Here is a 27,545-nt window from a genome sequence, read left to right as displayed (position 1 = left end):
CTGTAATTATCAAATGCTTCTTTAGATCCTAATTAGTTTCTTCAGTTGTGTTTAATCAGGTTGGAAGGTAGATTTCCGAGAATAGGATTTGTTACCCCTGCTTTAGCTAAACTATTATAGTTTAATAGTAGTTGCTGAGTACCGTTATGTTTGTGTATTGAAAGCATTTCATCAAAGCATTTCTAACTACATCGCTGAACTTTGACGTCTCTGCTCCGCTCTTTTGGGGATCAGTTACATGCTATGCTACAAACACTGTAACTCTTGACCAGCAAAATTGTTTTCAGCACAACTGCCAAGTCATAAAAAGGGAGGCAGAAGCCCTATTTTGCCACTATGATACTGAAGAAACAAACACACATAATGGAAGTGGATTCAGGAGCAGCATGCTCCTTGATTAGTGAACATACTTATTGCTCACTGTGGCCCTCTCAACCCCCTGAAATGCATGCAGACAGCGGAGTTTTAAAGCAGTGGTCGCAAGCAACTTTGGAAGTAAAAGGGAAAATATCTGTAGCTATACAAAGGGACACACAACTCCCTGCCTTTGTTTGTTATCAGGGGCCAGGGCACTGGGACTGAATATGCTTTTACAGTTTGGAGTGTCAACAGTTTTTCAAAGATTAATGTATACCTTGATCGCAGGCATCCCAGGTGTCGAACCCTACCTGGATGACATCCTAATTTCAGGCAAGACCATGGAGGAACACAATGCATGGCTAAGGGCCGTTTTGAAGTGTTTTGCGGAAGCGGGGTTGTGACTAAAAAAGAGAAAAGTATCTTCGCAGCTAACCAAGTGGAATTCTTGGCATTTCATGTGGATATGGTCGGCATTAAACTAACCTGTGAAAAAGTGGACGCTCTCCAAAAGGCTCCGTATCCACTTCTTAACTTTTACTGCTGTTTCTCCCTAACAAGGCCACCGTCCTGGGGCCTCTGCATCATCTTCTTGACCAGTCTGCTCCTAAGCAGTGGAAAGCAAAGCATGAGATGGCGTATGCTCAGGCGAAACAGTTGCTGCAAATGGATAAGGTATTGGCTCATTATGATGAAAAGAAATCCCTAGCATTGGTTTGCGATGCTTCACCCTATGGCCTGTGGGCTTTATTGTTTCACTTAGAGCGTGATGGCCAGGAACAAGCAATTCATCCTAAAGAGGCAGAATGACAAAGGAAGTGCTCATTACATCATATAACAGATTGTTTAGATAAGTACAAGCTACCTTTATTTATTTATATAGCGCCTTTTACAATACAGATTGTGTCAAAGCAACTGCACAGTATTTAAACAGCACAATAGTGTGTAAGTAACGCATTATTGTAACAATCAATTTTCAGTTAAAGGCAGTTCATCAATGAATTCAGTGATATCATCGTCAGTTCAGTTCAAATAGGATACGATATCGCTGGAAAATGTCCCCAACTAAGCAAGCCAGAGGCGACAGCGGCAAGGAACCAAAACTCCACAGGTGACAGAGATGGAGAAAAAAACCTTGGGAGAAACCAGGCTCAGTCGGGGGACCAGTTCTCCTCTGGCCAGACCAAACAACAGTTTGTACCAATGTCTGATTGTAGAGAACTCATCAGGATCCTGTGGTGTAGCGCCGATGGCCGTCAAGGTTGGCGAGGTCTTTATTGATGATCCGCCTTGGAGCTCATCTGGTTGACATCCACGGCTATTGAAGTCATCTCTAGGTGGTGATCCATGATCTAAGCTGGGTACGGACTGGATCTGGGGGACTGGAGTGACCATCTGATCTGGATACAGGCTGGGTCTGGAGGCTACGGTGACCTCGGAATAAGAATGAAACAGACTAATATTAGCGTAGATGCCATTCTTTTTACGATGCAACGAGTGCATCATGTGTTATGGGGAGTGTTTTCGGTTCCGGTTGACCTAATTAATGCAGCCTAACAATCCTTTAACGGATTTGAATTATAGAAATGTGTTAATGATTTTATGTGTAAGCCAGGTTAAAGAGATGTGTCTTTAATCTAGATTTAAACTGACAGAGTGTGTCTGCCTCCCGAACAGTGTTAGGTAGATTGTTCCAGAGTTTAGGCGCTAGATAAGAAAATAATCTGCCGCCCGCAGTTGATTTTGATATTCTAGGTATTATCAAATTGCCAGAATTTTGAGAACGCAGCGGACGTGAAGGACTATAATACGATAGGAGCTCGTTCAAGTACTGAGGAGCTAAACCATTGAGGGCTTTATAAGTAATTAGCAAGATTTTAAAATCTATACGATGTTTTATAGGGAGCCAATGCAGTGCTGACTAATATGGTCCGGGCTAATATGGTCATACTTCTGGTTCTAGTAAGAACTCTAGCTGCTGCATTTTGGACCATTAAGCGTGCAGAACAACCACCCAATAAAGCATTACAATAATCTATCCTTGAGGTCATGAACGCATGAATTAATGTTTCAGCATTTGACATTGATAGCATAGGTCGTAATTTCGATATATTTTTAAGATGGAAAAATGCGGTTTTGCAGATGCTAGAAATGTGGCTTTCAAAGGAGAGATTGCTATCGAATAGGACGCCTAGGTTCCTAACTGATGACGACGAATTTATGCTTAACAAGCTACAAAGTTAAGCATAAGAAAAGAGTAGAACAAAGTCAAATAGTGTCGAAAGAGATGAGTTTTCAGCAGTTGCTTGAACCACCAGGTAGGAACAGTGAACAAAATTGTTCTGGAAAGTAATTTTGTGCCTCTTTGTGATGGTACAATGAGCCGTCTAATCTCAGACTTCTGGAGGGAGTGTAGATTTGTAATAGTGAGTGGAGGTAGGCGGATGCTGAGCCTGTGGCTGTTCTACATGCAAGCATCAGTGTTTTGAACTTGATGCAAGCCGCAACTGACAGCCAGTGCAGGGAGATGAGGTGAGGTTTGACATGGGCCCTTTTGGGCTCATTGAAGACCAGTCATGCAGCTGTATTCTGAATCAATTGTAGAGATTTGATTGTACATGATGGAAGACCCAGCTAAAAGAGCATTGCAGAAGTCCATATTAGAAATGACTAGGGCCTGGACAAGAAGTTGCGCGGCATGCTCCATTGGGAAGGTCCTGATCTTTGTGATGTTGTGCAATGCAAACCTGCAAGACCGAGCAGTTTTAGCTATGTGGTCTTTGAAAGTCAGTTGGTCATCAAAGATTACACCAAGATTTCTGGCTGAGCTTGATGGGGTAATTGTTGATGAACCTAACATGATGGTAAAGTCACGTTGTAGAGTTGGAGTGGCAGGAAAGACAGGGAGCTCAGTCTTTGCCAGATGTTTTGTGATGTTCTTTCATTCATGCCAAGATGTCCACCAGGCAGCCTGAGATCTGTGCAGCTACCACTGGATCATCTGGTTGAAACGAAAGATAGAGCTGTTTGTTACCCACATAGCAATGGTAGGAGAAGCCATTGACTGCATGATGGGACCCAGAAATGTTGTGTATATGGAGAAGAGGAGAGGTCCGAGAACTGATCCCTGAAGCCCAGTGACCAGTTGATGTGCTTGGGATACCTCCCCTCTTCAGGCCACCCTGACCTACCTGTGAGATAGGATTTAAACCAGTGAAGTGGAATCCCTGTGATGCCCAGTGATGAGAGGGTGGACAGGAGGATCTGATGTTTCACCGTGTCAAAAGTGGCAGATAGATCCAGCAAAATAAATACTGATTATTTGGAATCAGCTTTTGCAATCTGCAAGACTTCAGTGACTGACAGTAGTGCAGTCTCAGTTGAATGGCCACTCATGAAACCTCACTGGTTAGCATCTAGTTGGTTGTTCTGTGCGAGAAATAATGATACCTGGTTGAAAACGACTATGATTTTTTTTTTTTTTTTTTGCTATGAATGGAAGGAGAGAGACAGGTCTGTAGTTATCTATAAGTGTTTAATGTAGGTTTTTTTTTAGCAGTGGGGTTACTCAAGTCTGCTTGAATGCAGTGGTGAAAGTGAATGTGTTAATGATGTGTGTGAGTGCTGGTAAGAGTGTAGAAGAAATTGCTTGGAGAAGTTGTGAGAGGATAAGACAATTGTGTCTATAAATTAGGTTTTGATTAGGCACTGATTTGTGAGTGCTTGTAGTGACAAGGCGTTTGAAATCAAATGAAGCTAGGAGTGAATGGAAGTCTGCAGCATAATCTTGTCCAGATGAATGACTAAAAAGACTAAAAGTGGACTGCCATCCTCAGGGAATGAGGACAGCAACCCATCCAGCTCCTCTAGGAGGGTGCCTAGCTGAATAATAGTTTCAGAGACCAACCATGAAAGAGAAAGGTTCGATGGAAGAAGTGGGGGTAGGGCGCAGGTTAGCAAGATTGCATTGCCGTCTGCGTGTGATGTTAGAGCGAAGTTTAGAGACCACCGGAATGTATTGGAAACACATGATAGAGGTGGAAAGAAAGGACAGAAAGGAGAGTGTATAAAGGGACAGTAAAAGGAATACTTACGTGCGTTGTCAATGTCGTTGCTCAGTTAGAGTCGCGCAGGAAAAAGTTGCAGGTCTTTACCCTTGTAAGTCTTCACACAAGGAGGCTGAACACAGGGACTGAATGCTTCAAATCGAAACGAAAATGGGTGTTACTTCACACTTAGGTGCGTGCAGGAAGGTAGCGATACGAATAACAAAGCCAAAGCTTCTCCTTAGCCAAAGCTTCTCCCCAGAGATATAGGAGGCTGGATGAATGGTAGGAAATGTAGGTGATCAGAATTCTGGTGATTGGGATCTGGTGTGTGTCAGGGTAGGTGACTGTGGTGATGGAGGTGACTGTTCCCTGACAGTCTCATTATCGTGTATTAAAGTTCAGTTCTGTGTCAGTATGGTGGGATGGTGTCGTCAGTGTTTATGTTGTGTGGGATCATTAGAATTGACCTTTTGGATTAAAGATTGTTATTTGTTGCACTCTTCTTTGTCATGCGTTAGTTTTAATTAGGGCTGCCCTTGACTAAAGATTTTGTCTGGTTGACTAGTAGTCATTCATTTTAGGCATTATTCGACTATTAGTTGCACATTTATTATAATAAACAATATAAATCATAATAATGAGCCTTTTATTTTGCCTACATAGCCTAATAAGCACTCAAGTGCACAAAAAAGGCTTGCCACAGTGAACCAGCAAATATAATTATGAATGTGTCAGGGAAAAACAGCAAGGAGACTGCATTAAGGTTTTAAAAATGTTTTAATAAAGTAGTGCTTTCTTTGTTTTTTCGGTTTAAGAGATTAAGTTGGGGACACTGACTCATATCTGCATTAGTGATGCACCTTTATGCATGGTTCAAACTGATTGCATAATCTGAGAATATTTTTCTTCCATTTGAATTGATTCTTTTAAAAGTAGACATTTTACCCACAATAGATATTTTTTTTTCATGTCTGTAAGGCAGGTATACACAGCGTTTCAAAGTTTCGCACTCAAGTTCACAGAGACAAGGACGGCAGAAATCATCCTGTTTGCTTTAAGTATTTCGCCAAAGTCCAACATTTTGTTGTTATTGTGAGTGCACATGAATAAATGTAGAGTCTTTACAGATTCGAAAGATGTATTACTCTTATCTGAATAACCAAAAATGACATAAGCAAGGACCGCATGAGCGCCTCCAACTGTCATCCCGTGAGTGCTACTATTCAGCTTTCACACTCCGCACAAACACTTGAATAGCAGTGGCGTCCTGTCCATATAAGCTCTTAATGCTCCACATACCCAGGCTATCTGAGAGAATGAGTTGTAGGATTTCAGCGCGAATCAGACAATTTAGGAGAGTCGATTAGAAGTAAAAACACTTCTACAGCCTCAAACTCCACAAATTCCACAAGAGGCCCCGTCATAAATCTGACGTTTGATAGCCTGGCGCCAGACCGCCAGCCTGAAGCAAACCTAACTAACTAAGAACTCGCAACATTAACACAAAAGACACTTGTTCATAATCGCAAAGAAGGAGATTGTCAAATTTGGAGCAAGTAACCAAGATTAATTGTCAAAGAAATGCACATCATGAACATCACGAGTTGAGTCATTTGAGTTTGGTTAATGGTCTCCCCCACACAAGGACAAAAGACTGAGCTTCCTTCCCTAAACTTTTGACCTCCCAGCTTAGAGAACAGACCCTCACAGTATGGCACAAGAAACTGCCTATTGATATATATATAGATATATATACACCCAAAATTATGCTAAAAAGGACTCATGAGCAATATGCATAATTTCCTATTCATTTATGTTACCCACACATTTGCCTATTATGTTTTAATCACTTATTGTGTATGTCCTTTTTGATAACTATTGAATAGTTTGATGGTTTATATTTGTGTTTGATATGCCTGAGTTTGAAATCGCATTCTCGAAATGTTCCTGTAATTCAATTCTTTGCAAAATGTATTATAGTCTTGTTATAGAAATCATATCCAAATTTATCTCTGCAAAGAGCGGGAATTTGGGATCACGGGACGGATCAGATGACATTGTGATTCAAGGTTGGGAGGTGGAACCAGCAGTCCACCGGAGTTCAGACATTGTTCTAATTGGTCAAGACATCATTTTGGGATGTGTCCAAAAGCTGAGTTTAAAAACCCAGGACACCCTAAAATCTCTCTCTTATCTCTCTCACCCCTTACAACCCTCTGTCTTAATCTTTGCGCTTCGCGCCGCCTGGCCTGCATGCCAGACGCTCCTCTAAAGGAAACATGAGGAGATCATTACACTTCTGTCTTTTACTTTAATTCTTTTTATTTCTTTCCGTTGAGAGTTTCGTTTCTAGTTAAGTTTGTGCAAGCCGCGACTGACCCAAACGTCTTCGCGGACCTGAACTTTAACAGCGCTCCGCTCTCATATCCAGCCAACGCCCAAGTCTTCACAAAGGACCACAGAACCAACCAATCAGCAACCTCGGGAAGGCCCCTTTCTGAAGCGACGCAACCAAAGGAATTCCCAAAGGCAACGTGCAAGTAACCTCCAGAATTTTACTGAACTGGTGCATTTTGATATAAAGTTTAATAACCTCTTTGAGAGACTCAATACGAGGGTTAATTAAGTGGTTGATGGTTGTTCAGGTCTAAGCAATTGCACATATTGCTAACTTGGGACTTCATATTTTCATTCCTTTAAACTCATTCTTTCCTCACTTTCTCTTTCTGCAACCTGTGTGAATGCGTGTGTTTATGTTAGATTAGTTTGTATGTGTTAGGTTTATCCAATAAAATCATATTTTTATTAGAAAAGATAAGTATCTTGTGTTTTGTGCTTACAAGTTAATGTCTTAAACTGCTGATTTTGCTACTGTGCTAATATATAGTGTTTTCACTATATTCTGGATAGTAATATCCATTGCAGAGTTTCTGTTACACGGCTTGTGAATGAATCGCGGGTCAACTCTGGAACAGCCGTAAAACAGCGATTCTGTTCAAATTCCCTATTGAATCATATTCGATTCCCTTTGAGCTAAATTATAAATTATATGTAGTTATCCCTTCTACAGAGTTCATGGGTTAATTACAGTTTTTCTCAATTCTCAATTGAGAAAAATACTATATCCAGGCTTTTGAACAAAAATTTCAAAACCATAACATAATTTTTTAAAAAGCACAACAATTTCCCTAAACTATAAACACTATTCCCCTGCTTCAACACATGAATCAGATTTGTTGAACTGTTGAACCCACAAATCCCTACATTTCTCATTGCTTACACCATGTGGTTAAAAAGCACTAGCATTTAAAATTGTTCACTCAAGTCTTTAAAGTTTAAGCACACAATTGCCCAAGTGAAAACACTATGAGTCAAAATTTAGCACACACCAATCAGAAACTTCAGTGGAGATAAAAGAGCCGATAAACATACATTTTAGGTTGGGGGTATGGTTCTGTTCTGGGCAGGAAGTATCATTAATGTTTTAAGTGATTATTTTATGTAACAAAATTCAGTGGTCTGACTCAACAAGAAATAAACTGATTCCTTACAAGAAAAAGTCCTTACTGGACAAGAGGAGGAGCTGGGGATGGAGGTAGGTGATTAGCTTCGTAACATAGTTGCTGAATAATGATTGAAAGGACCTTATAAAGGGAATTATGATTGGCGTCATATTCCTATAGGTAGACGTCGATCAGTTACAAGAGTTACAAATTCTGACAGTGGACTTTCAAATATGTATTTTCGCCTTGGTGCCCACATTTTTTTTCTTTTCTATTTCACAATGACGTTGTAATGTGTTTTTTTTTTTTTTTTTTTTGTCAGACCACTAGTAGAAGTGTAACTGTGAATCCTATCCAATCTTTTTCAATCAATATCCCACACACAGTAATGTGTAATTTTGAAGAGGATGAGTAGGAGGTGAAAGAGGAAGAGGTGGAGCAGAAGGAGGAGGTCTGTAGTATTGTTTTGAATTTATCTCATCAGTGTGTAAAACTATGTTGTAGTGTGTGTGTTTGAGGGTTTGTGTGTCATGTCTCAGTTTCTCAGTTTCTGTCCAACTGCATTTGGTTGATATGCACTACCAATCAACATTTTTTGAACAGTAAGACTTTTAATGTTTTTTGAAAAAAAAAACATTATTCTGCTTACCAAACAGCAAGAGCCGTAATATGGTGATATATTATTTCAAAATGTTACTGTTTTTGCTGTACGTTGGATCAAATAAATGCAGGCTTGGTGAGCAAAAGAAACTTTAAAAAAACAATAAAAATCTTACTGTTCAAAAACTTTTGATTGATAGTGTATTTATTTTCTTTCATACTGTGAAATACTGTATTCACAACCACAAATTCACAAATGCTTACAGAAAAAAAAGTTTGATCTTGCTATTTTGATGGATCAACATTTCTGTAATTATAATGTACTTTTTAAAGTACTTACTTGTAGGTATAAGAGAACATGTTACGTTTTGATAATTGGGCAACCAGATATGCGACCAGATATGCGAGCTGCAAAGAATTGCGTGAGCAAACTTAAGATACGGTGTTAACAGGTATCTATTCTATTACTGTGATTAGTACGTTTGCTGTATCAATACTTAAGATTTTTTAAATTACTCGGAAAATATAGTCTACTCTTGTTCCATGTAATCTGCGGGCTGTAAATTAAAGGGGTGAATGTTACCCTCTTGTTCAACAAAGTTACAGGGTAGGTACAATACATATTGCAACGTGACCTAATAATAATTTGTATGTATTATACGTAAAACGTGGTTCTACAAAACGTACACTTATTTACGTTTTTACAGACACTTAAACATACAATACTGACATATTTACATCATCTAAACATGTAGGCCCGGTTTCCCAGACAGGGCTTAGACTAAACCAGTATTAGACCATAGTTCAATTAGGACATTTAAGTAATTTTTATAAACATGCTTAGAAAAAAACATTACTGGTGTGCATCTTGAGACAAAACAAAGGCACTGATATATTTTAAAATCAATCAGTGCAATTTTATTTCAGTTGAAACAACTCAGACTTACATTTTAGTCTAGGACTAGGCTTAAGCCTTGTCTGCGAAACCGGGCCTTAATGTTTACTTAATATGAAATGATAACATTACATTCTGTTCTGTGTCATTTCTGTTGCCAGCTCGTTTCCAAGAATAGGTCTACATAATGTTATCAAGACTACACTTTAAACCCTATAAAATAAATAACATTTCTGCAATCGTTTAACCATTCATATTAACTTAGAACCATAAAATACATCGAACAGGCATCATAATTACAAAATGAAACAATTTTATTTGTGTGCTGTAATCCAGATCTTCAGAATCCATACGATTTGCGAGGACCACACCCAAATTCAAGCCTTTTTCCGGTGTGGTGAGAAATTGAGTCCGCCCCGGAATCGGGTCTCCTTTACATGGATAATGGTGTTGTGCCGAATTCTGACCCCCGCCAGATTACTACCCCCCCCCCCCCCCCTTAGTATTGGTAGGTTTAGGGTTAGGTGTGGGGGAGGGGTTAGCAGTAGGGGTGGGGTTAGGATTAGGCAATCAGTTAGCGCTTTCAACGAGAGGGGGTGATAATTTGGCAGGGGTCGAAAAAAGGCGCCTTCGATGAGTGGATCAAGACAATAATCTGGATAATATTTTCAGCGATTAACAATTTAAATTCTGCTCTCATCCTACTGCACCTCAAACCTACTGTATTCCGCCAGAGAGGACTGCAGCTGCAAACGCATCGTTATTTGGATTACTTTTTTGTATGGCTGTTGACATTTTTACAATAAATAAATGATTGCGATTGCACTTTCCTGTCTTTCATATTTTTATTACTGTACAGAGATAGTTAACGTTAGGTTTAGAGGTGGGATTAGCGACTATAAAAAATATTTTTATATTTTTTATATGTATTGCAAATGTATTTTGAAATAGGTTGTTTCTTAAATAAAGGTTTCAGAATCAAGGATATCAGATTGTGTGTATATGTATTGTACCTACCCTGTAACTTCGTTGAACAAGGGGGTAACAATCACCACTTTAATTTACAACCTGCAGATGTCGCACTTACCCTGTATCTACATGGGACAAGAGTATATTTTCCCAGTAATATTATTAAAATTAAATAAAATTAAAAAGCTTACGTATAGATACACCAAATTTACAATTTAATAGAATAGGTACCTGTTAAGTTTTTAAGTAATTCCATTATAAATTATTTGTATATCTGATTGCTACCCCGTTATTACTCAAACGTAACATATTGTTCCATTATACTTGCACGTAGGTACAATATAAATACGAAACATACACTGTAACTTTAGTTTACTTACGCAGTTCTTTGCAGGTTGCATATCTGGTTGTAACCCCTGAATTACCAAATCGTAACATAGCCTATTGTTCTCTTATACCTACTGTGAAGAGCTTCCACGGAGGAATCAGCGTCGCCCTGGCAACCAACCACGTGCACCTGCACGCATTCACCGCCGGCTCATCGGTCACAGCTGCACCTCATCAGCCCCAGCACATTTAAGCAGCATATGCTGAAGCAGACAGACAGACTCCGGTCTCGAGCCGAATGCAGCGTTGGTCTAACCCTTCTCTCTTGTTCTCCTATAGAAAGCAGTGAGTGACCGATCAGCCCACACTTTGGAGCACGATTTGGAAACCCACTTCTCACCTGGATAGAGCATTTGAGCACTGGAAGCACCGACCACACCAAGCACTACTCACCGGCTCACCGTCTTTCACTTGGTTTATATTATTATAAATAAATCCATCCTCCAGGGCCTTGTTTACTAAAGCCTGCCTTGTCGAGTGGTTCTTCCCCCGTCACACTACACATACGTACTTTAAGAGGTACACTAAAATTACAGAAATGTACACCGTACAAGATTGAGTATACTTATATAGTTCTTTGCAGGTTGCATATCTGGTTTGTTACCCCCTTACTACTCAAATTTAACATATCATTTCCTTAAATCAACATGTACTTTCTTTATAGGTACACTATTATTACAGAAACATACACCGTAAAATCAGTTTACTTACGTAGTTCTTTGCGGGTTGTAATCTAAAGCATTACCAAAAGTAATTATAGGTTTTTTCCACCAAATGAAAGTGCTGTAAGGTTATATTGGGCTATTTTACATGCATAAACAATGGATTCAAGACAGTGCACAGCTTTATCAGCTTTCCATCATACTCTTGAAAGTGAACTTATCTGAGTTATTGTGAGCTAAATCAAGTCTTGGCATGTCTTTGACTAGAACATTATTATATAATAATCCATACTTTAATGGAATATAATAAAAGATGGCACCTCTGTGTGCGGCTTGCCGTCTTCACGTCCCACGGGACTTGGTTGTGTTAGTCCTTATTTTATACTTTTTAATCCAAGGCAGCTCACCTACAATAGTCTACGATCGTCTGACGCTCCTCAGTTTTAAAAATCTAACTAAAGAGTGGACTGCTACTGCTCTACAGAGCCCATGTGTCCACTCTCCCCCACCTGTTCTGTTGGATATACCGGCCTACCTGCGTCGGTGGCATGGAGATACCGCGAAGAGGAAACGGCGCAGGAAACGCGGTAGGCGAGGTGGCCTTGTCGTCAAACGCAAACTCCTCTGGAAAGCTGTTCGCGTGCGACAGCCTTGCTTGCGCCAACTGGCAGGAGGATACAGCCATTCAGATCCTGCTCGTCTCGCTGAGGTGTTCTGCTATCCGACCATCGATGCAACTCTACGCGACTTATTTGCTACTGTTCCATCCAAGTCTCATACCAGAGGCGTAAACCTCCACAATCTGCGCTCTCTATGCCGCGAACCACTCCGGATAAATGAGGTACCGTCGACTCATTTGGCGTTGATTAACGCCAGATCTCTGGTGAATAAGACCTTTATTATGAATGACTTTTTTGTCTCACACAAACTCGATATTGTCATGACTCTGGGCTGTGCCTTTTCCCTCCTCCACCGGAGGTCGCTGTTTTCCCTTCCCTGCACTGCACTTCCCTGATTGTATCACCTTTCTTGATTATGTCACCCGTCTTCCCCAGCTGATCACACTTATGATTTGTCCTTATAATCTCCACTCGTTCCCCACTCTGTGAGTCTGCATTGTTTTCATGTTTCCTGTAACCTGTCTTCTTCGGTGTTTGTATCCCTGCCTTGATCTAGTCGTGTTTGTGCCGTGTTGGCCTTTTGTTTATTTGTGTTTATTGTCATTAAAATACTCACCTGCACTTGGACCCAGATCTCCTCTATCGTAACGTGACAGAATGCAGACTCCTACTATGGGTCCAGCGGGGAGTTTTTTTTTTCGCGGAGGCGGTGACTGTGCCCGAGTGGATGGCGGCCATTTGCGCTCGTTGGGCGGCGGAGGCGGCAGCGTCCGCTATCTCGGTTCCTGACGCAGCGGTGACCGCGCTCTCTGTTCCTGACGCGGCGGTGATCGCGCTCCCTGTTCCTGACGCGGCCATGACCGCGCTCTCTGTTCCGGACGCGGCGGTGACCGCCCTCTCTGTTCCTGACGCGGCCGTGACCGCGCTCTCTGTTCCGGACGCGGCGGTGACCGCGCTCTCTGTTCCTGACGCGGCAGTAAATGCCATCTCCGTTCCTGATGCGGCGGTGACCGCTGTCTCTGGTCCCGATGCGGCGGCGACTGCTATCTCTGTTCCTGGCTCGGCGGCGACCGCTATCTCTGTTCCCGGAGCGGCGGCGTCCGCTGACGTTCCTCTGGCGGCGATGCCAGCTCACGTTCCTCCGTTGCACGGGCCTGGCCCACCATCCCTCCCCCTGGTTCACCAATCCCCCGTTCCACCTCCCTCCAGACTTGTGTCGGCCTTGGGGAACGTCTGGAAGCCGTTCCGTGGGGGAGGGGTACTGTCATGACTCTGAGCTGTGCCTTTTTCCTCCTCCACCGGAGGTCGCTGTTTTCCCTTCCCTGCACTGCACTTTCCTGATTGTATCACCTGTCTTGATTATGTCACCCGTCTTCCCCAGCTGATCACACTTATGATTTGTCCTTATAATCTCCACTCGTTCCCCACTCTGTGAGTCTGCATTGTTTTCATGTTTCCTGTAACCTGTCTTCTTCGGTGTTTGTATCCCTGCCTTGATCTAGTCGTGTTTGTGCCGTGTTGGCCTTTTGTTTATTTGTTTATTTGTGTTTATTGTCATTAAAATACTCACCTGCACTTGGACCCAGATCTCATCTATCGTAACGTGACAGATATATTATGTGTGACTGAGACCTGGCTAAATGAGTGTAATATTAATGTCCTCTCAGAACTAACTCCGAATGACTGCAGATTTATCAACACCCCCCGACTCACTGGCCGAGGGGGAGGACTGCTGACTATATTCAATAACAAGCTTAACATTTCTACTCTGCTATCTGATGTTTATAATAGTTTCGAACTGCAAGTGTTTCTTATGAATTCTGCAAATCCATTGGCAGTGGCTCTAATATACCGCCCGCCAAAATTTAATAAGAACTTTATGGATGAATTTGCTGACTTTTTGGGGTCAATTGTTCCAAAGTACGACAGGCTTCTGTTACTCGGGGACTTTAATATCCATGTGTGTTGTGAGTCAAACCCGCTATCCAAGGACTTCTTAAATCTTGTGCATTCTTTTGATTTTAAACAAGTAGTTACTGTCCCTACTCATGCTAATGGCCATACTTTAGATTTGGTTTTGTGTTATGGATTCTCTGTAAATGATGTTGTGATACATGACAATACTTTCTCTGATCACAAACCTGTTTTTTTTAATGTCTCTGTTTCTACTGCAATTTGTACTTCACTGCCAATAACACGCAAATGTCGTAGGCTAGATTCTATGGCTCAGGACAATTTTATTACAGCTTTTGAGGATGCAAGTACTAAAGCATCATTTGATTCACCTTTACATCTGTTGAACTCTGATGAACATTTAACAATATTTAATAATATTTGTTCAAATGCTATGGACACAGTTGCTCCATTGGTATCGAGACTTATAAAACCAAATGCTCAGCCATGGATTAATGATAGCAACGTTCACGCTCTTCGGCAGATCTGTAGGAGGGCTGAAAGAAAATGGAAAAAGGATAAGCTTCAGATTTCTTATGAGCTCTTAAAAGATTCATTCACTAATTATCAGAAAGCGGCAAGAGCAGCCAGGCATAAATATTTTTTAAATGTCATTGCCAAAGGCCAGCATAAACCTGCTGTTCTCTTTGCCACTATCAATGACTTTCTTAACCCTCCAAACCAGATCTTTACAGATATTTCCTCAGACCTATGTGAAAAATTTCTTGGCTACTTTGTCACTAAAATAGCTGACCTATCGAACTCTATCTCACTTTCGATTTGCACCGATATTGAGCCACGTACCTGCCGAGCTACCTGGAGCGAGTTTGAGCCCATCAATCTATGCTCACTTTACGATACTATAGAACACCTTAAGCCCTCTGCTTCCCCAGATGACACAATGCCTCCACACTTCTTTAAACAGATTGTAAACACGCTGGGACCTAGTCTGTTATCTCTTATCAATAAATGTCTCAGCACTGGAGCTGTACCAGATCAGTTAAAACACGCAACAGTCAGACCACAACTGAAAAAAGTGAACCTAGATCCAGCTATATTATCTCATATTAGACCTATTTCAAATTTACCTTTTATTGCAAAAATTTTAGAAAAAGTGGTCCTTACACAATTGCATGATTTTTTGACCACAAATTATATTCTCAATACATTCCAGTCAGGCTTTAGAGTCCGGCATAGAACCGAAACAGTTCTTCTAAAAGTTCTTAATGACATCTATCTATCGGTTGACTCTGGCGACTCTGTGGTCCTGGTACTTCTCGACCTAACAGCAGCGTTTGATACTATTAATCACTCTATTCTTATCTCCCGTTTAGAACATTGTATTGGTCTGCAGGGAAATGTTTTAAAAAGGTTTGTATCTTATCTGACCAACAGATCTTTCTCAGTTAATATTGCAAATTTTACTTCCTCCGCTGCGCATCTGTCTTGCGGAGTTCCGCAGGGATCCATTTTAGCTCCGATCTTATTCTCTTTATATATGCTCCCGTTGTGTGATATTATTGAGAAGCATGGGATTTCGTTTCATTTCTATGCCGATGACACGCAAATATATCTGCCGATTAAAAAAGGAAATGTACAGGCTTTAGAAACATTGACATCCTGTCTGCAAGACCTGTCAAAATGGATATCCCAAAATTTTCTGCATCTTAATGAATCCAAGACGGAAATTATTCTATTCGGCTCAGCTCCTGCTACGGCAGCTCTTAAATCGAATTTAAAAAATTTGGAACCAAATATGAGATCATGTGTCAAAAATCTGGGCTTTCAAATTGATAATGAGCTTAAAATGGATGCACAAGTTAACTCTGTGGTTCGGTCCTGTTTCTTTTATCTACGCCAAATCGTAAAACTTAAGCCGTTTTTAAATTTTTTGGATACGCAGAAAATCATTCATTCATTGATATTTTCCCGCCTAGACTACTGCAACGCACTCTATTGTGGCATTAACAAGTCTACCCTGGATCGGTTGCAACTAGTCCAGAACGCTGCCGCCAGACTCTTGACGCGGACACGTAAATACGAACATATCACCCCCATTCTTGTCTCGCTTAATTGGCTACCTGTAAAATATAAAATTGAGTTTAAAATTTTGGTTTTGGTCTTTAAATCGATAAACAACCTCGCCCCATCCTATCTTGCAGACCTCTTTGTAAAACATGCTCCCTCTAGATCACTCAGATCCAATGATCAGTCACTCTTAACAGTGCCCAGAACCAGATCTAAGTTTAAGGGCGATCGTGCCTTTGCGGTGATCGGACCAAATCTTTGGAATAAGTTGCCAATAGCTATTAGAAAGGCACCGACTTTGGCTACCTTCAGATACAAATTAAAACTTCACCTATTTTCTATATCATTTTAAATGGTTGATGTCTTAGGATTGTTTTAATTTTACTATTTGTGTTTTATTATGTGGATGTGTCATTTTCTATCTTTACCTTGTAAAGCACTTTGGGCAACTGTGGATGTGTCATTTTCTATCTTTACCTTGTAAAGCACTTTGGGCAACTGTGTTGTATTTATATAGTGCTATATAAATAAAAGAAAGAAAGAAAGAAGAAGAAAGACTATTTCTTGAGCTGAAAATATCAGCCACTGGAAAAGGTTTGTATTCATTACACTGTGGGCCCTGCAGACTGGGAGCACATTTCACTTCATAAGTAAAAAAGAGAGTACCATGTGTAAAAACACAAACATTAGTCAAGAATCCACTTCTTAGATTAAAAGAGCATGAACCAAAGAGCTCGCTGTTCCAGGAGCTGCCTGCATCATATACTTCAAAAGTTAGTTTATTGGCCACACTGACCTTAATAGGACCAAACTCAAATGTTTCTGGCTAAACTGGATTGTCATTATCATTAATGGTCTCAGTGCGCTTCATTTGTGTGCCATATGCAACAATTACAGTGGCATCTGTTTCAGTATATACATCTCCATACAAACCTTTGCTCTGAGACTTTCAGGGTAGCAAGTCCTTTTGCAGTTGGACAGCAGTTAGACTTCATAATTTGACTAATTTCACAAACACAAACACATCTGTCTTTTGTACTGATTTTTCTGCCAATCTTACAAGGCTCCGAGCAAACCTTCATGAGGGCATTTTGAATGATGTATTCTTCAACAGCTTTCTTCAGTCCTTTCCTTGCAGGGTGTTTAGTACTCAATAAGAAATGGAGGGGTTTCAGAGAGTAATGCACAACGTCAGGTAGGCTCTTCAATGACGCAAGCCAGTTTTTAAGGAAATTTGGGTGTGATGAACCAGAAAAAAGTAGATCTTCTCCATTTACGTTTCCTCCGATAATCTCTGTCTGACGCTCATTGAACATGTAGCTGAACTTTTTATTTGTGCCCATCTCCTTCTTCAGTTCTTTACAAAAATGTTCCTCTGCCTTTAAAGTTGCTACACTGTATGAACCAGAAGTTTCTACATCCAAACAGTCTTTCACTGCAGTGTCTGTAAGTCCACTCACTGCTGCCTGACAGCTTTTGATGGCTGTTACTGCTTTCATTTGCCCTCCTAACATGACACTTGTGGTATAGTGAGTGCCATATGTGGTGATCAGGTTGCGGTAGGCGTCTCGATCGTAGGATGCAGGGAGTGATTTGATTGCTTCAAGAAACTCGGCATGAAGAGGAGGATTTTCAGCTATATGATATCTGTAAGAAAACATGTTTAAATTCAGTGAGATCAAAGACGGGGCATTTTGTAATTCAGCTCCAACAACCTTCACATCTATACCAACTTTTCAGCTGGCTGAGATTGCTGAGGATGAATCATTGACCACTGCTTCACTTGATTCAAAGATCTGACTGGAGACTTTCATCGAACACTTTGGCAAGGTCCTCCAGTTTACAACTGCTGCTGGTAGCTTCTGTTTTATTCCGTTCATGTACTCGTTTTTTTCGCAGTTTACAAGTGCCGTTTCCTAAATCCCATTTTTCTGTGTTGATCACATAAGAACCTTTTCGCTCCATGGTCACAACATCAAATCCTTCTCCAGCAAGATTGTATCCTGGAACGAATGGAGCATCCAAACACTCTTTTGATGTGCCTATGTCATCCTCTTTAGAAATGGTCATTAGAAGCAGTGCCCAGAAAATAACAAAATAAACCCACAAGTGCCCCATGATCTGTAGTAAGATAACATTTTGGATACTAATTTGAGAACAAATTATTACTGGTTTTAAAATTAAAAACAAAAGTTTAATCATTAACCAAAAATGTGCAACAAACAATGACACAGAATTGTAACAATAACATTATTATGAACAAAATTGTAACTACCTCAGAACCTCAGAACCTAGTCTTAGCTTCAGACATCATGACCACGGTCCTTGGCTGAACAGAAAATCTGAGGTCTCAACTGGCTCAGTGATGGTAGGAGACTTTGAATTCATCTGAAAATGAAACTGAAATGGAAGATGCCATATCCTTTTATACAGCCTGGTCTCAGTAGGCTTGTTTGAGATGAGCAAAATCTGTGCAGAATCGATCACCGGTGATCAACGCAAGATGCATGCCGGTTAGAAGTGTTCGAGTTACGTCCGATTGATGATTACAAACGGCGTAAAAATTGCACGAAAAATACTTAAATGACACCGTGTCTGACGGCGTTTTAGTGTGCAAGAAAAGCGCTGCTTTTTACGTCGTTCAAATTGCCATTTGACGGCGTAAAAAACGCTGTTCTGGTTGCGCAAAGCATGCGTCACTTATGGTGCTTTGCTTATAGTATGAGTCACATCCATTGATTTCCACAGCCTGTAATATTGAACGGTTCTCATCCAATCAATGATGAACAGCACAAGCCCATCACCAAGGGGGGCATTGGGGAGCAGTTGTAAACTGCTACTGTCCCTTGAAAACTGGAAATTCTCATCCCTTCATGGAAACAGCAGACACAGAGATAGGGTAGTATAGCTGTGGAAAGATTGCTCTCTCATCTCTTTCTTTTGATAGATTTTTTTCTCTATCAAAGTTAGCTCAACTGTGCGGTAGAGATATCAAATAAAGGGTTAAAATGCTTGAGGAAAGTCTCAAAGTGCTTTGTTATAATTAACTCCAAGATTTTTTTTTTCTAAACAGCAGACTCTAAAAATAACATAAGACTGCGTTTTGTCTGCGCGCTCTGAAGCTTGTAATTTATTTAGGGGTGGGCATAGATTAATTAGATTGGAATTAATCTAGATTAATCTAGATTAAAATGGCTAATTTGAATTCTGCTGAAGGCATTCAGAATATGTGTGCTACCCAAATAATGACTAAAAGTAAGTCTTCGAGAACGGGCCAGGTGGCGCATTAGATCAGGCGCTCATCTCCTGTTTCCAAAACGCATCACAAACTGCTTGACAATTGCATTTAAAACATAATTACCTATACAAACTTGTGTAACCAAGTACTTCTGCGCAAAAGGCTGCACGACGTGCGCGTTGCCGTTAAATACACAGTCTCGCACGGACATGGATTTCTGCGTGCATAGTCTTCCATTAAACTGCGTTGCTTTTAGAAGCGTCAATTCAGTTGTTGCATATAGTTTAATGTATTTATTTCGGGATTATCAAAGTAAATTATAACTCAAACTTGAGATTTTACTGGGGCACGTGCCCCAGTAAAAAGGGTCCAGCAACGCACCTGCCCTGAAGCGGCTTCATAGCTGCATCCATGTTTGCACGTCTCGTTTAATGTGGTAATTTCACAGAAGTTGAAGACTCGTTCTCGCCCCCTACAGTGCAATTCGACTAGGTATACGTCATCCGCGCTAAAATATCAAGGTGAAAGTCATCATAGCTTACGTAGTTTAGACCCAGCTCCCAACCCAACTTTGAGAATAGATTAACGGCGATATTTTTTTTATCGCCCGATAAGAGTCTCACGTTAACGCAGCACGTTAACGCCGATAACGGCCCACCACTAAATTTATTGTATACAAGAATGACCATATACTGTAGGATATAGCCTACAGTACCTTTTCGTACTGCAAGTAATTTTTCTTAATGATCTTTAGCGCAAGTTAATCAGGAAGTGACAAGTTTGTTCTCTTTAACTCACTGGATGGTAACAGTGCTTTATTCACAAATGTTTGGTAACACTTTATAATAACGTTCAGTTGTAAGTCTTATATAAGTGATTAGTTAATTCTAAACATTCACAAATGATTAATAAGTGATATGCCAACAATTCATTTAATTCAAGTCAATTACAAGTTAATTTACAAGTAGTTAGTTAATGATGAACTAATGAAATAATCAAACAGATCCTTAGTAAATGGTTAAAAAAAATACTAGTTCATATATTAATAACTTATTCATCATTACTTATTCATCATTGAAATGTCAACATTGTACTATTATCTCAATAAACATTTGTTAATCATAAAAAAATTATGATCAAATAAAATAGTAAAAGATCTGTATGTAATTTACAGATGCTTCATTAGTTGTAAGCTGATGATGCAACTAAATAACACTTCATGCATGGCACAGCTTTAATTACGTAGTGAAGGGGGAGGGCCTATCAAACTGTTTATAAATGACACTATACACTACATGGTGCATAGTGCATAAGTACATAGTGAATAAGTGCAGAGTGTATAGTGCGTCATTTGGGGCGCAGCTCATGTTTGCCAGAGAAGACATTTTTACCCTCACCAGTCAGCTCTTACATTGCAGTACACACTTCAAAGTATTTAAAAGCTGTTGTGTAAACGCATTAATAAATCTTTTACAAATCTTTCTGCATCCCCTAATCTAAAGTGTAAACAATTCATCACTTGTAAATGTGCTACACATCATTTGTAGATCTTTCTTGCAAATGATCTGGTGTATCAAAGGCATTTACAACACTTTCTGTGTCCCCTAATCTAAAGTGTAAAGTGTACTCATCAGTAGCCTGCCAGTTACAGGTTGTGTGGGTGTCAGGTGGGTATACACACTGGGGAAAAGATCTTTTGAATAATGAGAAAACATTTACAACTGATGAATTGTTTACACTTTAGATTAGGGGATGCAGAAAGATTTGTAAATGATGTATTCATGATGCGATCTTCAGTGAAGGATAAAAATTTAAATGATTGCTATTTTAATTATTTTTAAGTGACAAATAATATATTAACTAGTAACTTATTAAGGATCTGTTTGATTATTTCATGATATGCTTTTTTTAAGATCTGTCTTATGACAGATCCGTAAATCGTTAGCATATTACTTAATAATCATTTGTAAACATATAATCATGTTTTGTAAATTATTAGTTCATCATTATCTAATCACTTCTAAATGATTTATTACTTAATCTACAAAACATAGATAAAATACTAACATATCATTTATAAATGCATAGTTATGTTTTGTAAATGATTAGTCCATCATTAACTAATCACTTGTAAATGACTTGTAAATGAATTAACAAAACATACACAAATTGTTAGCATATCACTATTTAAACATTTATGAATATTTTGTAAATCATTATTTTATCATTAACTAATTATTTATAAATGACTTACAACTGAATGTTATTATAAAGTGTTGAAAAAGTGACCCAAATACTGAGGAATTGGTCCTAAATAAAATAAAATAAAGTACAGTGAAAGCTGTTACTCAACTGGAATCTTTTGCAGCATTTACTGATACAGAAATTGTCTGGAGTTTCCAAATGTAAAGCTTACTGTTAGGGATCGCCGAGTGGTTGATCCAATTATGATCCAATAAAACGGAAAACAAAACTGAAACTGTAAATAAAACACAAAACTGCACTATGTGGCAACACCTCTCACTGCAACTGTGAGGGCATTAAAAAGGCAGAAGCCACACGTAGCACCTACACACCACCTGCCCTCTATTGAGCTCTGGCAGCCATCTTATAGTTATGGCCCCTCCCCTTCCTGGATCACAGAGATCTATAATTTAAAGCATTTTTATGCTCTACGAATACATAAAACATAACACATCTACAACATAAACAAAACACAAAAAACACACAACACTATACTTAAACCATAAACAATAGCCACACAAAGCTCTGATACAAACTAACATAAACACCTTACCACATCCACTTAAGATGTTATCAGTGCCGGCATTTAGACCATGTAGTGATATGCTGTATGTATACTCATGAGGTGTGGATATGTTCATAGCCTCACAGTCACAGGATCACTCTGTGAAATTTCCTCCCCCTTCCCTTGGACAACCATGTGGTGTCCTGGAAAGGAAATCCACTGTACAGTTCTATTGTCCTCAACAGTACACAACTTCAAACTCAAAAGGCTGCAAAGACAGAAACCATGTGTAATCCTAGCGTTAGTGTCCTTCATGCGGTTGAGCCATATTAGGGCTCGATGATCAGTTTGCGAAGTAAATTTCCTGCCAAGCAGGTAACATTTGAGAATAAGCATTGGAAATAAAGGAACAGATACAATTTTTTATAACTTTTTTTATATATAGCTTTGCAAGATTGTGCCTTTTTTAATACATAAAGGATCTGAGATCTACTGAAATCTTATTGGTGTATTTGCTGTACATAAGTGGTCTTAAATTTATCCAAGTTATTGTGAGCTAATCAAAGTCTTGGTATGTCTTTAACCAGAACACCATTTCTTGAGCTGAACATATCAGCCAGAGGGGCAGCCATTGGAGAAGGTTTGTATTCATTACACTGTGGGCCCTGCAGACTGGGTGCACATTTCACTTCATAGGTAAAAAAGAAGGTACCATGTGTAAAAACACAAACATCAGTCACAACTCCACTTCTAAGATCAAAAGAGCATGAACCAAGGAGATCGCTGTTCCACAAGCTGTCTGCATCATATACTTCAAAAGTTAGTTTATTGGCCATACTGATCTTAATAGGACCAAACTCAAATGCTTCTGGCCAATGTGGATTGTCATTATTATCAATGGTGTCAGTGCGCCTAGTTGTTTTTATCATATTTAACTAATACACAGCCATCTGTTTCTGTAGTTTTATCTCCATACAGACTTTTGGCTCTGAGATTGTAGACTTTCAGGGTGGCAAGTCCTTTTTCAGATGGACAGCAGTTAGACTTTATAATTTGACTACTTTCACAAACACATCGGTCTCTTGGGCTGCAGTTCTTGCCAATATTGCAAGGCTCAGAGCAAACCTTCATGAGGGCATTTTAAATGATGTATTCTTCAACAGCTTTCTTCAGTCCTTTCTTTGCAGGGTGTTTAGTACTCAGTAAGACATGGAGGGGTTTCAGAGAGTAATGCACAACTTCAGGGAGACTCTTCAAGGTCTCAAGCCATTTTGTCAGGGAATTTGGGTGTGATGAACGAGAAAAAAGTAGATCTTCTCCATTTATGTTTCCTCCTATAATCTCTGTCTGACGTTTATTGAACATGGAGCAGAACGTTTCATTTGTGCCCATCTTCTTCATCAGTTCTTGACAAAAATGTGCCTCTGCCTTCACAGTTGCTGTAGTGTATGAACCAGAAGCTTCTACATCCAAACAGTCTTTCACTGCAGTGTCTGTAAGTCCATTCACTGCTGCCTGACAGTTTTGATGGCTGTTATGGCTTTCATTTGCCCTCCTAATGTGACACTTGTGGTAAAGTGAGTGCCATACGTGGTGATCAGGTTGCGGTAGGCGCCTGGATAGTAGGATGCAGGGAGTGATTTGATTACTTGAATAAACTCTTCATGAAGAGGAGGCTTTTCCACTACACGATATCTATAAAGAAAAAATAAAGGTATTTGAATTCAGTGTGCTCAAAGAGTGAGCAATTTACGGTAGAAAGTTTTCACTTTTTTATAGTCATGATCATTTTAACAGTATGAGCGAGGAAAAACAACCAAGCTCTCTCACCTGTAAAAGTCACATGTAAGGTTATGTTTGGTGAAACTATATTTGTCTTCTTTTGATTTTTTCATTGCAAATTCAGCTTTCCTGGAATGAGTGCTCCCAACTAAAGCTTCAGCAACCTTCACATCTAAACCAACTTCTCAGTTGACTGAGATTGCTGAGGATGAATCATTGACCAGTGCTTCACTTGATTCAAAGATCTGACTGGAGACTTTCATCGAACACTTTGGCAAGGTCCTCCAGTTTACAAATGCTGCTGGTAGCTTCTGTTTTATTCCACTGAAGTAATAATTTTTTGCCAATTTACAAGTGCCATTCCCTAAATCCCATTTTTCCATGTTGATCAAGTATGAACCTTTTCCATGGTCACAACATCAAATCCTTCTCCAGCAAGATTGTATCCTGGAACAAAGGGAACATCCTCACACTCTTCTGAAGGACCTATGTCATCCTCTCCAGAAATTTTCATGAAAAGCCTTGGCCAGAATACAAGAAGGTAAACCCACACCTGCCCCATGATCTGTAGAGAAATAGGTACAGTTACATTAAATATTTTTTCATGTCAATCATCTTTATGTCAAATTTTACATTACATTAACAAAAACCTGATATTTTAAGAATAACTTCCTTATAAAATTGACAATGGCCACAATATTATTTTCAAACAAATGACATTTTAAAAAGTGTTTCAAATTATAGTATAAATTATCTGATGGTTGTAGTTCCTTACCATTTAATTTACAGGTGTGGTGATCAAAAATGACACATAAAATATGCTGCCTCTCTAACGTGTCATTCCATATGATGGATGTGTGAATGTGGGTGTCAAAGGTTTGTGGTAAAAAAATAATATGCCATGACGTGGCTATGACAAATCTTTGTCTTATCTTTTTTTGTGCACGCAAAAAAAAGAAAAAAGTGCTTTCAGTCTGAGAGGTTTCCCTGAATTAGAGCAGATACCTGTACAATGTATTTTTGCATCTATTCCTTTATTTTATTTATTTATTTATTTATTTATTGGACTACTCTTTCTCTGTCCCTAATTTTGCTGGGAGAGGTTGTATATTTCGTATATTTTAAATATTGTTCTATTTTGTCTCCCTGGTTCTGCAGAGCACTTGAACTTCACTAGCAGCTCAACTCTATCTTCTACTGAACCATACACCAATTCCAAAAGTTCAAGGCACTGTGCTGGCAAAACATACAGACCAACATTCCTGACAACATCTGCAGCTGGGGGCAGCAGACTGTCAAGAATTCATTGGGTCAGGAAGAGACTTGTCATTAAGTAGAAAATCAATGCTGGTCCTCTAAGTTTTAAAGTAAGGTTCATTGTTTGGTCTTGGAAGCATGGAAGAAGACATGGGATCTCTGGATTTCACTACATGGTTCACTACAACACGCTGGACCATAGAGGATTCAGAGAACTTATAGGCAAGTTCAGGAACATTGACTTCACCGGTGTGCTCTTCTTGGTGGGGTTTACAGGTTCTTGGATACATTTTTTATGATTACCAGGTCTAGGCAATTCATTACATTGAAAGCAGAGATCTTTTGCAGCTTAGTTTAAAGAACATCTTGCAGAGGCTTCCCAGTAGCTTGGGCAATGGTCTGCAAGCTCTCCAGGTACCCTTTCGTAGCACTGCTGCTGACTGCTGAGGCATGCACACTCCCTAGGCTGCAAGCATGAAAGACAACACTAGCATCGTGAGTGCTTTGGATAACCCTAGGCAGTGAGGGCTCCAGATTACTCATTGCAGATTCATAGGCAAACTGACCACTGAGTTCTGTACCACTGACAATAGTAGAATTCAAAATCTTGATATTTTCACATTTCACTATTACCATGTCTATTAATTTAGCTGCTTATTTAGTGCATATTTAAATCTGTTAACAATAAGTCTTTTTAAACTCCTGGCTGGCTCGCCAATTTTACCTGCAACCCACAGCTACCCATTTTTTGCACTTTTGATTGAGCAAATTAGGTCAAAAGGGAAATTTATATAAATATACAGTTAGTAATTAAGATGTAATTCTGACTCTGTGGTGGTCCGCAGAGTTCTCTCCCAGGTGGGAAATTGCATATTGCCTATATGCTTAGTAATTCACTCCTGCATTAAATGCAAGACTGTTAAACATTAAGCTTAGTTAAACTTGTTATAATTGCTCGTTTAGGATTAAATAAGCAGACCACACAATATGCACAGTGGTATGTGTCATGATCAGGCTGGGTTGTGGAGTGGAGAATGATGAGGAGAACCGGAGTAAATGAAAACGTAAATAGTTTATTAAATAAAACACTGTAACTAATACAAACAAACAAAAACCGGGAGTATAAGATGAGCACATGTAAACAAGCAAACAGAGGTAACAGAATCATTGATGGACAAATGGGGAGTGCACACACAGACTCTTAAATATACTGAAACGGGGGCGTGGTCACTAACAAGATAACAAGGGGGAAATACAAATATGGGCATGACTGAACTAACTAAACATAACCAAAAGGGGGAGACAAGGACTAAACCATATTAGCTAGAAACATAGGGGAAAAGACACTAGGAAAACATGACAGAACACAGACATGATACTGACAGTATGGAGTTAAAGAGTATTTACTTGCTCTCTGAAAGTGGGCTTCAAACTGCTACAGCAAACCCTGGCTATCTGAATGTTAAGCAGAAAGCACATTAGCTGCTGATGCAACAAAAACCAATCAGCTCCACCATGTAGATAATGGTGTGATTACTAGCAGACTGAATTAAGGGCCTGTGATGGTTCTAGTGAATAACTGGTTATTTCGGAGTTGCAGGTGATTGGCTGACGGGAGCGGGTACACACCTGAATGCAATCATAGCGCTTTGTAAGAGACTGGGGCAGAGATGGCAAGGCGTGTAATCATCAGCTGGGCTTGACTCGTCGTTGTTTGCTGGGTTACTCGAGGCTACCGGAGAACTAACGAGATGTGAGGAATACAGGAGATCACCGCCACCTTTGGGCCCGTCTTCTTTGGGAGGGCTGTCGTTTTTGGTGGTTCCACAGACCGTGTTTGGTTGGACTGTTGTTGTCATAACTGTTACACATTTACCGGCTGATAGGCTGATTACTGTTTATACCTACTTTTTATATTGGTATGCTTTGTACCAGAATAAATTCACTTAATAATTGGCTGTCGTGTGTGGTGACTCCCTTATTTCGTTGCAATTTGGGAAAGAGATTGTAACAGCCCTATAAGTATGTGATTGTTATGAAGCTTTGCATAAAGTCCTAACACAATTTAAGATCCTTCTAGAGGTTCCCACAGAACTTGATCTAACACGACATACAGTACAGTCACTGTCTGAGGCGGGAATCATCATTGGTAGAAACTGGTGTCGGTGTGGGTGTTCACCCTCACCACCCAAATGTCTATACATGGGGGGAGGAGGGTGGTTTTATTAATTCAAGCCTTGGGAATGTCTTTAACTAGAGCATCATTTTGAGCTAAAATTATCAGCCAGAGGGGCAGCCATTGGAAAAGGTTTGTGTTCATTACACTGTGGGCCTCTAAACTGGGTGCACATTTCACTTCATAGGTAAAGAAAAGAAGATGCCATATTGGAACATGCAACAACTCCTTGAACATCATTTTCATGAGGGCATTTTTAATGATGTATTCTTCAACAGATTCATTCAGTCATTTACTGGTAATCTTCAGTACTCAGTAAG

The 27,545-nt window shown here is 39.7% G+C and overlaps 2 pseudogenes; both read right to left on the bottom strand.

Moving 5' to 3' along the window:
- Positions 1–3,302: 3,302 nt before the first annotated feature.
- LOC141290252 (perforin-1-like) lies at positions 3,303–18,141 on the bottom strand (annotated as a pseudogene).
- A 4,369-nt stretch (positions 18,142–22,510) lies between these two features.
- LOC141290251 (perforin-1-like) lies at positions 22,511–24,354 on the bottom strand (annotated as a pseudogene).
- Between the last annotated feature and the right edge of the window lie 3,191 nt (positions 24,355–27,545).

The sequence above is a fragment of the Garra rufa genome, chromosome 17 (genome assembly GCF_049309525.1).
Source record: "Garra rufa chromosome 17, GarRuf1.0, whole genome shotgun sequence".
NCBI lineage: Eukaryota > Metazoa > Chordata > Actinopteri > Cypriniformes > Cyprinidae > Garra > Garra rufa.
Note: the sequence above shows the minus strand (reverse complement) of the source record. Positions and strands in the feature narration are given on the sequence as shown.